The sequence below is a fragment of the Melopsittacus undulatus genome, chromosome 19 (genome assembly GCF_012275295.1).
Source record: "Melopsittacus undulatus isolate bMelUnd1 chromosome 19, bMelUnd1.mat.Z, whole genome shotgun sequence".
NCBI classification, from domain to species: domain Eukaryota; kingdom Metazoa; phylum Chordata; class Aves; order Psittaciformes; family Psittaculidae; genus Melopsittacus; species Melopsittacus undulatus.
This window is the reverse complement of record NC_047545.1, coordinates 3,241,695-3,256,289: the sequence shown is the minus strand read 5'-3', so window position 1 is coordinate 3,256,289 and position 14,595 is coordinate 3,241,695.

Sequence of the window (14,595 nt, the reverse complement as noted above, 5' to 3'; positions counted from 1 at the left end):
GGGTTTTAACCCAGGGCTGGGGTTCCCACTGCAGGAGTGAGACCTCTCCGAAACCAATGACATCCAATTACAGCAGGAGCCTGGTGTCTAAGGAGCAGCACTGGACAAATATTTATTCAAGTCTTTAAAAAGGCCTTTGTAGGACATGAGGCAAATGGGGTTTCTGGAGCCATGGAGGGGCCATCCAGCCAGACAGGGCTGCAGCATTACAGAGCCATCCATCAGTGCCCGAGCTCACCCTCCACCACAAGGCATACATTTTCCATGCCTCTTTGGGGCAGGATTTGTGAGGATTTAATGACAGTGTGTTCCTTTGCAGCACAAGGTCAAGCCAAGCATTTCCTCCTTCCCAAGGCCTCACATTTACCCTGGGTATAACTCACCTGACTTTACCTGGCAGATTCTGGCACTGTGGCCCTCTCTGTCCTGTTTCAAGCCCCGTGCTGCAGCCTGAGGAGACACCTGGCAGAGCCATTCCGCCTGGAAATCTATCCATGCATTGTTTTATCTCTATTAGCCCTTGCAAGCAGATGACAGGGGAGCATGAACATAGACAGCGTGGGATGAGACATTCACCCAGCTGCTAGTTCAAAGGCATGTCATCATTTATAACCCTCCCACCTATCCCAACCCTCCCTTCCCTGTTCTCAGTTTAAAGGAAGAAAGAAAAGCCATTTCTAGCTCTGTACATTTAGCGTTCAGGGAGATGCTGTTTGTTTTGGTGCCTTTGCTCTCAGGGTAGCTCAGCTTCTTCAGTTCCATGGGGCATTTCTCTTCTAGAGCAGCACTGCCAAGTTGTGCTGTAACCCCTCAACATCCCACCAGTGTGACAACAATGACAGTGCAAAGGGAAAGACAGGGAGAAGAGGATCTCTTTAGATACCAGCTTGGCCCTGGCTGCACCTTGCACATCCCATCTGTCTGGACAGGGCCCTGCACATGGGCCTGAGAAACTTGGCCAGGAATCCCAGCTTTGCTGCAGCCCACACCAGCAGACATAGGATGCTCAAAGGAGCATCTCACATGCAGCACCCCAAAGCACCTCTCCTCCTCTGAAGAAGGGCAGTAGATGGGGGTCATGATGAGTCCATTTGAGTCATAAGTCTCTCTGCAAATAACTTGGGTGCATTTCCAGCCCATCACTAAGACAATGCAGAACCGACTTATCCCTGGAGACTGCAAATGGTCTGATCCAAATTCCACTAAAGTCCACAGCAAGGCTCATTACCTCCGGCTGGCATTAGCTCTGGCTCTTTGCTCATACCAGCTCTGGGCAAGAACTCCCTCTTCAAGAGGCCCAGTGTTTTTAACTGAGGAAGCATCGCTTCCATCTCAAAGAAGAGGAAAAGCCCAAGACCCTTCCCCACCTAAAATGGGCACATCAGCACCAACTGAGCCGTTCAGGCTGGGTCCAATAGAGGGCAACAATATCACACAAACCACTTCATTAACCTAATTGCTAACAGCCAAGGTGAGAATCCTTGCCTGCACTCCTCTAGGGCTGGATTTATCCCTTCCCTTCTCCCCGTTTCACTGGACGCACAGGCACCCTGAGGAACCAGAGGCAGTGGCACTGGTCAGTCTGCACAGCTCCAAAGCATTGAGGTTTGGGTGCCTCTCATCCAGCTGTGCTGATTCTCCCCTTGATGTGGGGCCCTGCAAAGGTGCTGAAGCACCCATCTTCTGCTGCATCCCACCAGGCCCCAGTCCCCATTCACAGCCCTGCCTCTCCCTCCCCACCTGCAGCTTACTATAGCAACAACAAGATGTGCTCCATGTAGAACCACAACCTTCTGCAAGGCTGTTTTGCATTAAGACACCTTCTACATTAGCAACCATTTGCTTAATTAACACTCTTGCTTGGCAGAGGTCTTGCTCACAACCCCATCACTGTGCAAGGAGAGAGCTTTCCCCAGCACAGTCCAGGTCTGACCTCTCTGAGCAGAGCAAGTCCCAAGGAGCAAAGCAGGGGATGCACCATCCCCTTCACCCTGGGGAATCGCCCTGTGCTGTACCCACTGCAGCCTCCCCAGCACTGCTCTGGATCCAGGCACATCAGTGTAATGAGGCTGTGCAGTCACATTGCTCAAGGGGAGTGTACTCAGGCTCGCAAGCAAGGAGCACCCATGGGATACTGGCAGCACGCATCAACACAAGAACAGCTTGGGTAGCAGGGCTGCACAGTGGCAAGATCTGGATGGCAGCAGGCCAGGGATTTTGGGTGGGAAAGCAATACAAAAAGCAGGGCTTTTTGAGAGGAGAGGAGTTGTCTCCCATCAGCTGAGCTGCAGGAATCGGCAGTGCTCCTGGACAGTGAAATGGATTAGTATAATGACTGCTGTGGGAGGTTAAGTGGATATTTGACTCTGCATCCATAACAGGCAGGGAGCTTGCAGGCAAGCCAGGCTCTGTAACTACCCATCCTGAGTTAATGTGACCATGTGCAATGATGATGGGAGCCCATGGAGATTCCCACTGACACCAGCAAAGCCAAGGTTTTACCCTTTTTTATCCCCAGGGTTAGCTCATCCCCCCCGTGCTTGGTTTCAGTGTGGGTGGCAACCATACCTGTCCACATCTGTCAATGTGTAACACACCACACATCTCCTATCATCGAAACTAACTGTGCCCAAGGAGTCTGATGGAAGCAGCAGGGATGGAGCTGAGATTTCACTTGGGTTGTCAGCACAGCCTCAGTCCCAGCATCCCCCGTGGGCTCCATTCAAGCAGGCTCAAACAGGCAGCTCACATCAGAGTGGGGAGGAAAGCCTGAATCTCCCAAATCCCAGGCTCCTGCTGTATCCCAAGCCATCCCTCCTACACATAGCACACAGGCCTCCTCCAGCACAGCAGCTCCCTGCCAGTACCTGCTGCTCACCAGCTTTGAGCATCCTTGTGAGGATCCCCAGCACCAAGCAAGTGCTGGTCAATCCATGAGCCAGCACAAAGGCAGAGCTCAGCAGGTCAGGAGAGAAAGGGCTCGACCCAAAGGCACAGCCTTGAGCTCGAGGACTAAGTTATCTCCACATTTGGAGGGACTGGGAGGAGAGGCTCCATCTGACCCTGAAGCCAGCAGCTGAGACAAGCTGGAAGCTGCACTTTGACCAAAGAAATTCCTCCCACCAGCAGCTGCTGAGCCCTGTTCAAAGCCCTCAAGCCAAAGGCTTGGCCAAGAGCCTGGGGGACAAGCTCATGTCTCGCTGGATGTGTATTTGTTTTCATCTAGATTTACACAATGAGATCAAAGCAGCTGCACTGAAGATGGGCAGGATTTACTGAGGGCAGAGCTCTGGGGCCTTTGGTTGTGTAGTCTTGCCCCATCTCCCTTTTACTCAGGGGATTCCAGGCTATTTGAAGGATGAGCTGGGCTGATCTGCTGTAGCCCACTGCAACCTCTGAGCCCCCAGGGCTCAGCTTTTGCTGATTACATGCTAAGGCCATGAGAATGGACAGAATGAGTCCAGGATGAGCTGCAAACCCACCTTAGGGGACACAGCCAGGAGACCTGGCCACTCGCATGCACTCATGTCCTCCTTTGAAGCTGGAGGAGTTACCAGTGCTGCTTTTACAGAAGCAAGGATGTTGGGGGACCTTCAGCAGTGCTGGCTCAGGGCTGCTCTGCAGCAGAGCAGTAGATGGGTGGTTTGGAGCCTTTTTCCCCCACTCTCCTATCTCACATGGCCACACATTCCCCTACACAGTTAAAGCAAAGTGCTCCCACACAGCGATGCAGGGCACTGCCCCATGCTGCTGGCCAGCCCGTGACTGAACCTCCCTCTGCACCATCACTGCAGGAAGAGCTGACCCTCCACTTAAACACATAACATGGGAGGCAACACATGGGCTCCAAAGACACAGTCTTCAAAGTGGATGCCTACGTAGTGGCACCGCTTGAAGCTGCGATTCACCCCTCCAAGTGCTTGGTGCTCCATCACCAACAGTGGGCGATGGCCTCCTACATCAGCTGCGGTGGCACCGGGTCCAGCACCTCCTCAGCACTGAAATTATTAGGGCTGAAATTTGGGGGAGGCGGTTTAAGGAACAGATGGTCGTGCTTTAGTATCGCAACACACTGCCAGTTAATTAATGCTAGCTGTAATTAAACTTTACACAAATTAGCTGTCAGCTATGCTAAAGGGAATCATTTCTCTCAAATGCCACCTTGAATCGCTGAGTTGTGAGACTTTTCTACAACGTAATTAAAGGCAGGAGGCTGGCATGGAAGGGGGCGGCTGCCAGGGGAGGGAAGAGCCAGGAGATGAAAGCTGCAGGCTGGGAAGCAGCTGGAGATGCCCATCCTGCACGAGCAGCTCCTCTCTTTTGGTCTGGGGGACCTCCATGGCTCTGCTTGGCTTCTAGCCCCTCCTGCACAAGAGGGAGGCTCCTCCCAGTTGGCACAAAGGTCTCCTTTGAAGATGAACTTCTGGCTCTTAGAAGGAAAAGGGTTTGAGCTCAAGAAGAGGTGGAAGGATCGAGGCAGGACAAGGCACAAGTTGGCTCAGGAGTTGTTGTTTCTACTTGGGAACAGCAGAAAACCAGATATGAGCAGGGAGAGGGCTGGTTTTGACAAGTCTTGTGCTGAGAAGACAGACCTTTGTCAAAATAGCCACGGTGACACTTTCCAACAAGTTCCATTTTATTCTGAGTGATGATTTGGAAGCTTTAGCTCATTTCTTGCTTCACACATTGCCAGTGCTCTTTGAGCGAGCAGATGACTAACACCCGAGCACCATGACCAAGCAGGCAAGTTTAGACTGGGGGGAACTGGGAATATTAAGGCTAATTTATCCCAGATTCTGAGCACAGGTTTCAGCTGGAAATCCAATTGAGGAAACAGACAACAAAAGCCTCAGCATCAGATACATTGATGGCACCAGTAGAGGTTTTCAAACATAGCCCTGCTTGCACACAAACACATAGCACATATCATGGGGTACCTGAGCGTGGTGAGAGCCATCTCTAGAAGAAGCTCCAGGATCTGAACAGGCAGGGGAAGAGCCTGGAAACACTGCAACAGAGAGCCCACAAAGAAAGCAGGACTGGAGAGAAACACACCATATCCTGACCTGGGCTTAAATAGCCCTGCTGGGGCAATGGGTGAGGATCCAAGGGGAGGTGCTTAGGGCAATTAAAGTCAATCAGTGCACCTGGGATCTATAAAGCCCAAAGGACAGTCTGAAGGAAGGGCCAAATAACCCCAGTTAGACTTCATGGCTTCAGTCCTTAAGGTTATCTTCCTACTTTTTGGTCCTGTTCAGCTGCTGTGGATGGTGTTTCACCACTGCAGCCCTGCATGGGACCAGGGTGATGGGTCCATAAACCAGCTCAGAGGCTGTGCGTGTCCTCTGGGAAGCCATCCCAGGCAGCCCAAGGCATCACTGATGCTCATGTCTTATGCAGTCATGGATAATTGATACACCCAGATGTTTTCCACTCCATGATACAGAGAAAGGCAAAAAATCTCCATGGATCCTGTGGGATATGTGGAAAATTCCTTTCTGATCCCAAATCTGCTGATCAGATCGAACACTTCAGGGAGACCTTGCAGGCCAGCATGTTTCAGGAAGGAGTCCCTGTTCCTACACCCTAATCACTGTACTTGCTGCACATTCAGCATCCCACCTCTCATCCTGCCACAATCTGGAACACCTGGAAGCACATCTGGCCAGATGTGTGCCTGAGAACCCCTTTCTCCTCCACTCCTGCAGGCAATTGGATGAGGCTCTGGATAAGTTATAGTCATGGCTTTGCCGCAGAGCCCCAAGTGTTAGGAACACCATGAGGGCAGAGCAGAACACCCTTCTCTCCGAGGGCAGGAGCAGCAGGGATTTATGAGTTAAGGTTGGGAAGGGCCATGGTGCCTCTCCCCTGCTCCTCCCAAATGCAGCCACTGCAGCTATTTTTCTCCTCCAGCAGCTGAATTAAAGCCTCTGGCTTGTAGCAATACCAAATCTCATCTTGGAGGCTCTGAGCAACAGTAAATCCCTTATCCCTTGCTCTCCATCAGCCCTCGCTGCCCTGCACTGTGTCCTCCTCCAAGGTTGCCATCAGCTTCCAGCAATTAGGGCTTCTCCAGCATTTTGCTTGACAGGCTGTAGGCTCCGTTTCCAGCCCGATACACACAGAGGAGTTCAATCCCTCTGCTCCACTGCTCTCCAGTGTCTCCTCAGGGACCCTGAGCCTGCCACCCCATCTCTTGCCTCTTACCACCATCAAAGCCCCTTTAGCCTTTGGGGCTGGCCAGCACGGTGAGCAGGGCTGGTCCCAGGTTAGCTGCATCCTATTCCCTGCACTGTGCAGACTCAAGGGGACTCCTCTGCTTTTCTTTCCCTTCCTTTTCCCTGTTTTTTTCCAAGCTCAGTCAAGGATCACATCAGCTCCTCTTCTTCCCGCAGCTCATGATGAGGGAGTTACACACCCATGACCCCTAAATCCTTTTCTGAGTCACTGCCACTGCAAGCTCTGCTCTCCCATCCTGGAGGCAAACAGTCCAGCTCCTTTGTTCCCACCTAAGCTACAGTGGCCTCATATAAAGCACTGAAGTCAGTGATATTTTACACTTGGTAGTGCCTTTTTTCCCCAGAGCAGCACAAAACAGTCACAGCAAAGCAGCACCTGGAGGCCCCAGCACAGCTCAACAGGGATTGAGCTGCCTATTGCTAAGGTCTGTGTATTGCTAAGGTAGAACAAAGAGGCTGAAGATGGGTGTGATGTGCAATGGCAGATGCTGTGCAGGACCCATGGACAGAGGGCTGTCTGTCTGTCAGGTCTCCCATCACCCAGCCCTAAGGATGGAGACTCTGGTTCCATTCCCAGCCCTGCTCCTCGCCCACTCCACATGGAGTGGAACCTGCTCCTGGGTACCACCTACTTGCTCCTCAGCTTCCCCATCCTTGAATCAGGGATAATGAATCCTCTCTCTGAGCTATGTTACCCATGCAGTAACTTTATCATTGAACAGGACATCGGGCAGGATGAGGACCCTGGTAAACGAAGCAACACAAAACTGGAGCTTAAAGCAAGTGGAAATCTGCTCATCTGCAGCTCTGGAGTTCAAGAAACATCTCCTTAAACCGGACTGCCATTTCACCAGTCCCTCTGCACTATTTGCTTTACATTGTGCAGGGAGGGCTGTGGATGACAGGGACACTATCACCATCATATACCCCTGCATGTGTGTGGCTGCACACTGGCTCAGGTATCTATGGATCAGAATCAATTACAGCAAGAAGGTGAAAGGAAATGTTGTGTTTCATTAAAGCCCTGCTTTCCATTTGCACTGGGACTTTCTCTGGTTAGAAGTCAAACTGCACGCCCGCCACTTGCTAATTGCACTTCTCAGAATCAAAGGCTTTAGCCAAAGGGATAAATACATAAAGTTGTCGGGAAGGAAACATTTTCTTCTTGCATTCCAAGTGCAAACTGAGCCAAGGTGGACTTCTTTTGATAATAAAAGCAGCAGAAACAGGTATCTGATGTCTGTGGCTAAAGGCAGCTTGAAACAGAAGTAGAAGTTTCCTTCAGTGGGTCAGGAGGAGCGTTCTGAGTGACTGAAGTTGCATTAGGAAAACCATGTCGCTGTTTGTCTTCTGTAATTGTCTCTTGTTGTTTTAGCTTCTTTTCCATGCAACCCAGTCACTGAGATACTTGTTCAATCACTGCTTTTTTCCTTACTTCTTGCCAAAGAAGCCAGCAAAGAGCATCGAGGAGACAAACCACAGCATTTGAGCATCCCAACTGCAGGATTCCCCCCCACCCCAGTCACCCACCTCCTTTATTTCCCTTTCCATCCCTTCTTTCCCAGCCAAGCAGTGGCCATTCCTCACTCCCCAGGCCCTGGGACAGGGAGATGGAGGATGGAGTCACGCATTGTTAACCCCCACTTTGCTGTGCCTGCGGGTGATTTATTACAAGCAACGAGGCATGAGGACAGCGAGGCGAGGACCAGGGCACATCTCCTCTCCATCCCAGCTCGGGGCTGGTTAATAAGCCATTTTAAAGGGAAAGAGGAAGGGAGCAGTTTTTACTGGGTGAAAAAGTAAAAGACAGAGGGTTTTATTTATTTCATGCTTTGGTTCTTAAAGAGGAAAAATGTTTCTATTGCAGATGGGACAGCTCGAAAGCACAATGTCTGCAATGTACCAGGAGGATTTGGCCTTGAGTGGAGAGGCCAGATCCTGCTCAGCTGCAGTTCCAGCCACTTGGCTGGGTTACTGGGTGAGACGGCTCCCTCCACCACTGCCTGAAGAACACAAACCCCACACTCGTGCCCCTGTGCTTGTGTGTTTCCTCCCAGTTTCTGGCTCAGTTTTCATCATTTGGTTTCCTTTATGCCCTAAGAATGGAGTTAGTTCACAGATTAAGGCTCACTAACTAACTAAATCACAAGAATAAAAACCCCTCCACTGGAAACCACAGCATCCTGCAAAAGCGACTGTGAAATTTATGGGATGGCAGCTGAATTGAGTGAGCTCAGGAAAAAAGGGCCTGTCTTTATGTGAAGAGTTCTCAGAGTTATCCTAATTCATTGTAACAACATTTTGCAATGCATATGACACCTCAGGCTTCAACGATGGCTCCAGCATGGGGTGAGGGCCGAGCTGCCGGAGGCATCTTTGCTGCATCCTCGCTGGCAGGACCACAGCAGTGGTTTAACAGAGTGTGACCCTGCTCCTCCACCTGCACAGTGAAATGAAGCCAGAAATGCAGTAAAAAACCCCTCATGTTGCTTAAAAATGTATGAGGAGGGTTTGTTTAAAGAAGCCAAACCTGGCCCGTGCATCTCATCAGATCCATGGACGAGCCGGGCTCCTCACAGCAGGATCTGACCCAAGGTTGGATGTGGAAATGCATCATCCAGGAGGAAAGTAAAACCAGGGCAAGGGTCAGAAATGCCACACACAGATTTAAGGAATTAATGGTGGATTCAGCTTTCCCTCGCTCACCTCTTCCCGCAGCTCCCAGTGCCTGGCTGGGGACGTGGATGGGCTCTAATGACTCCAGCACCACTCATTAAGATTTAATTAGGGACTGGAGGCTGCTGATCTAGATCCTGTCCCACCTGCGGCTCTTGGCTCTGCACAGATGTTAACTCTCAATGTGTGGTAGCCCAGACAAGAGGCTCTGCCTCTCTCTGGCTGCCCAGATTGGAAACAGGTTGGAACCATTTTTGGGGGGTTATGTTGTGCCATTTCCAGTGTTTTCCTGTGATGAAGCAAGTGGCTCGACAGCATCAGCAGCACTGGTGGAAAGAGCAGTTATCCCTCCTATAGCCCAATGCTGGACCAAGTCCCAGGTTCAGAAATCCAAGGGGTTTGGATTAAAGAAGCTTGGGTTTGGTTTCAAGCAAGGTTCTGAGTTCAACTGGGACCCATGGAACAGGCAAAGAAAAGGCAGGAACCAGAGGGCTGGATCCCTCCCCAGCCCAGGAACTGCTTCGATATTGAAGGGGGGAAACAAAAAGCCAAGTTATGCCAACACAGCTCCACTGAATATTGTGACTTAATCTGCAACCATGATTGAGGCAGATGGATAAAATTAAACCCACTGGGGAAGAGCCACACGTGCTTTTCTTCATTTGCAACCAATCTATCAACTCAGCCTTCCTGTGTGGATTATGAAACACGAATCTTCATGCTTTCAGAGCCCAGAAATAAAGAAATAATGGCATAGAATTAATATCAATATTGGGGGAAATCACGTTTCCTGTCATTTGAAGAAGAAATCTTTATACAACAGCAAAAGCTGGCAGGTCCATCACAGCGCTGCCAGTTACGAAGAGAATCATTCGACAGGACCCAGGAATCATGGAACTGCTGGAAAATCATTGCACTATTAGAAATGGGAGATGAAATCGCAGCCCTTGATACACATCCTGCACTCCCACACGGCATGTCAGGCAGCAACAAAGGGGTCCATGGGGATTAGGGATAGGTAAATCCAAGGCTTGGGCTTATAGGTGAAAAGGTGTGGGTTTGCATTGTCACTTCAGATGCTGGGTTAAAATGTATTTTATATATATATATATGTATACATAATCTCTCTCCTAGGCATTCCCTGCCATCCCGTCCCTGCAGGGTCCAGGTTGCTTAATACAGCCATCCCTGCCTCCCCTTTTCCAGGCAACAAATCCATTATGGAAATGGAGCTGCCTTTGACTCATCAGCCTGTACCTCTTATGCATTTTGGCAGAGAAATATCATTGACTCATATCACAAATCAAATATTTCTCCCTGCAAAGCTCCAGCCAGGCTCTGAGCGCTTTCATTAGGCTTTGGGGACACCCTGTCCCAACCATCCGGGCTCGGACCCAAATCCTCCCCTCCCAATTGCATTAACAGAGGGAGAACGCAATTGGAGGAGGCAGTGCAAGTCAGCCCTTGGGATGGGTGGGCTGGGGACAGGGTTGTCCCCCTTTCAAAGTCACCTCTATTGCAGCGGTGTTGGGAACAGATAATGTGCAATGGGGGGGAGCACCCAGGGACAGAACCCATGGTCCTGCTGGGGTCTCTGAGCACTTATTTTGTCACCCTCCACCTCGTTTTCCTTCCTCCTAACACATTTCTGCTGCTGTCAGGGTTGGAAATGGGGGTTTTGAGGTGCTCAAGTGAGAAATGAACATTTAAAACCAGCCAGTTGGACATAGGTAGGGAGCAAACCCTCCTGCAAGGGCAGAGTGGGACCAGGGCTTTCCTGGGCTAGCATCCCTGTTTGGAGAACCACGGCCACCTGCATTGGCAGCAGCAGACTCCACACATAAGCTGGGGACTCCAATGCCTGCTGGGAATGGGGCAGCCAGGTCCATACACCCAGTGCTGAGCACGCACATCCCTCCTCAAGAACCAAAGCCAAAGGTTGCCTCTGCCAGGACCAAAGCAACCACCATTAGAGGAAAATTCCAGCCCAAAGCTCTAAAAGCAAGTTAGGGACAGGGAAAAAAAACCAAGCAAAAATGAATTTAATAAGACCTTAATCAGATTCTCCACAGCAGAGAAAGCTGCTGCTTCCCAGCAAATGCCCCCTGCAGCAGCCCATGAGTCAACCCACTCCCCGCCCAGTTAAACCAGTGCTGGAAAGGGGCCAAGTCTTTGCTTGCACAACCACAGCTCAGGGCACATCCCACTAAGCCTGGCCCAGCCAAAATCCACAGTGATGGACAAGTGGGTGCTGCAATAGAAGCATCTTGTGAGCACCAGGCCAGGCAGCCCCAGGGGACTCCTGAGGAGCAAGAAAGCAACTGAAAAGGATGGGGAATAAGCCCCAGAGCTGAAATCATCCCCTGCATCCCCCCCTGCCACAGGCTCAGGCAAATAAAGGGTCCGTGTTTGTCTTTGAGCCCTTCATGCAGTTCCAAGCAGTAGCTGTTGAGTGCAGTCAGGGCCTGAAGCTGCCCCCATGGCATATGTGACCCCTTGGATAAGCAGGGAGGTCCCCATGGGTAAAGACACGGCAGCATCTGAGCCCCACGGCTGTGTCCTTGCAGATGGAGTTTATGGTCACAGGTGGGGCTGATGGAGCAGCCTGTGGCTCCTGCTCCCTCCTGGCCATCACCAGCTCCATCCATCACTGCCCCACACTTCCCTGACCAACCTCTCCCAACCAGTTTGGCTTTGCTGCCTCCCGCTTGACCCTCACCAGCTACAGATAAAGAAATCTATGGAGCAAAGCTGCATTAAATCAATGAGCCAACGTGCCTGCTGCTAGGACAAGCACTGCTACCGGGGCCTCTCACTCTGTCTATAGTGCTGGAGGATTCTGAGAGCCAGGAAACCCAGGGAGACTCATTAGGAGAAGCAGCACTTCTGGCTGGATTTACTGAGCTCCTCTCGCCAGCCTCCGCACACCCTTTCTCGCTGCAGGAAGCCCTGCCCTTGCTCTGATCCGCTCTGCAGCGTGCGGAGCCCACGAGGCTTTCAAAACCAACGTGCTATTAAGCTAGTTTTAATCAGAATTCCTCCAGCCAAGACACAGCAGCCAGGGACCCTGCTGTCTGTGGCGGAAAAGAGCTCGGAGAAATTAAGCGATGATGGGAAGAAGTGATATCAAAAAGCCCGACTGTGTCTCACTCCATCAGGATGGACCGGGAGCTTTTCCTTGCTTCATCAGGGTGGAACTGGGAGAAGAAACCCAGCCTGACTCTGAGAACAAATTCAGATGAGGATCCAACTGTTTCTGCTGAAGTTTCTCTCTATGAACTTGGGGAGCTCTTGTAATTTCTCCATGCCTCCAGTTTCCAACAATCAAATAAGCTTTTGCTTCTCTTTTCTTCTACTCTGCCTCCCTCTTTGGAGTTGGGGGTCTCAGCCCCACAGGGATGCTGAGATCTTCTTTTATTAGGGTGTGTAGTAATTTTCAGCCTTTAACAGCCAAAACCACTGTGCACAGAGCAACCCGTCCATGGCGGTGGCCACAGGCCCATCGAAGGAGAAGGAGGAGAGTAGAGGATTCCCAAAAGCATTCAAATCCCTAGAGAAGTATTTGGGACTGGAGACCTGGAGCGTGAACATGAATGTGCGCGCTTCAAAAGTAAAACAGATGGTTTATAGCCAAGAGAAACAGGCAAACAATGAATGCATGCGTTGGGAAAAGCCAACAAAAGCGAGACGTTCAGCATTGCTTGAATAGCTTTAAAATACACTTTAATTCATAAATTGCTATTAATTGGGTTTTTTTTTCCCCCACCCTCTATTTCCAGCAATCCTGAGAAATAGGATAGCTCCACCTATTCCCATCCCAAACAGAGATGCGGACTCCCCAGCTCTCTCCTCCTTGCTTTGCAGGAAAACATGGAGTTCAGCCCTTATTTCACACCCACTGCACAAATCCCTTCCCCACACACCCCTCCAGGCTGCCACAGCCCAGTACTCCCAGTGCCAACCAGCAGTGTGATGCTTTGCTGGACAGGCATCATCTCCACGAGGCTCCTGCCCATCGCTGCATGGAAATGCACTGTCACAGCCCCAGATTTCATTAAACCGGAATATCCCATCCAACAGGAGCCTCGTTGTCTTTCAGAGTTGTCTCTAATTAGAAATTAAATTGCATTTTTATGGCATCTTTCATCCTCGGATCTCCAAGTGGGTTTACACAAGCATTAATTTTGCCTTTCCCTCTGATGTCCCATAAAACTGCAATAAACAGGTAATGGGATAGGCAGGAGCCTGCTCTGGGGCACGTGGCTGGTCAGCAGCAAACGTGGAAGGAAACCCCCAAACACCTGAGCTTGCAAGGCACGAGGGGGGCATAAAAGAGGGATAAAAGAAGCTGTGAAATAGGGATCTGAGCATCACTACATCCATTCCCTCTTTGGGACTCTGGAGCCCCGCATGGCTGCGTGCCGGCGCAGGGAATTGCTGCCAGGGAAAGGGGAAGCCCTGGGAGTGTCAGGAGCTGTTAAGACACACGACATATTGAGGGAATTAAAACACATTTAGGGAAATCTCCAAATAGTTATTTATTTCATATTTTTTTGTTCCTCCTCTTTTTTTTTAGCTTTAAAGAATAACACTGTCTCAAGCTGTGGTAATGTATTCAGGCAACACAACTGAGTCACAGCTAATTGAATTTAAAAGCAGGTATTACATCTGTGCCTTCAGAGTGAGTACATCCTGAAAATCACTTCAGTGATGAAGTGTTTTACCCAACTACTACTTAATCTCTCTACATAGAAAGCAGAATTAACCCCGCTGCGCCGCCTTCATTAAGGAAACCAAATGAAGTTACCTGGTGAGATTCAAATGTGCTGCAAGTGGTGAAACTTCAGCTGAAGTTTCTTAAATCCAGAGGGACTCCTCTTTTTTTCTGTGAAATCCTGCAAAGTGGTTTAAACCAGGTCAGTTATTTGGGTCCTGTTTTACTTTCCTTCCTTAAATCCAAGAGGAAATAAGTACACTTGGCCCTGCATATAAACACATACGTGACTAAATAGGTCAGCTTCTCGCACCCCTCTCCCTGGCACCATCCTTACCTGCTCTCTTTTCCCCATTCCCATCCCATTTTCCTCTTCCCCCCCACCAGACCATCTCCCTCTCTCCAGGAGAGAGGATAAAACAGATGAAGGAGAAAACATACCCAGAATAACCCATGTCCCCCTGCAGCAGCACTGAGCATCCTCCAGAACCCCCCTGCTCTCCCCCAGCAGCTAAATAAACCCCAGGGCAGGTCAGCAGCCCTAAAGCAACAGGACACGAACCCTCCGTGGATGGAGTAAAACCTGTAGACCTATATAAACCTATTTCTTTATACACATATAGAGTCATAGAATGAGTTGGGTTGGAAGAGATCTTAAAGATCATCTAGATCCAATCCAGACTACATATATTTACTTTCATACTTATATATAAGTATATAGTTTATATAAAGTGTATATACACTCTGATATAGCTATATTTACTTTACATTCAATTACTTTATATACCTGGTATACTACTTTTATTTATACATGCACATCTCACATACATTATACATATTCCTTTATATAGTTGATACCAACTAAAAGCCAAAGCAATATCCTGAGCACAAGGGCTTGATGCATCCCACCATCGCTCCCATTCTCGGGCCAATGTGGCTGCTGGGGGAAGTGACAGAACCCCTTCT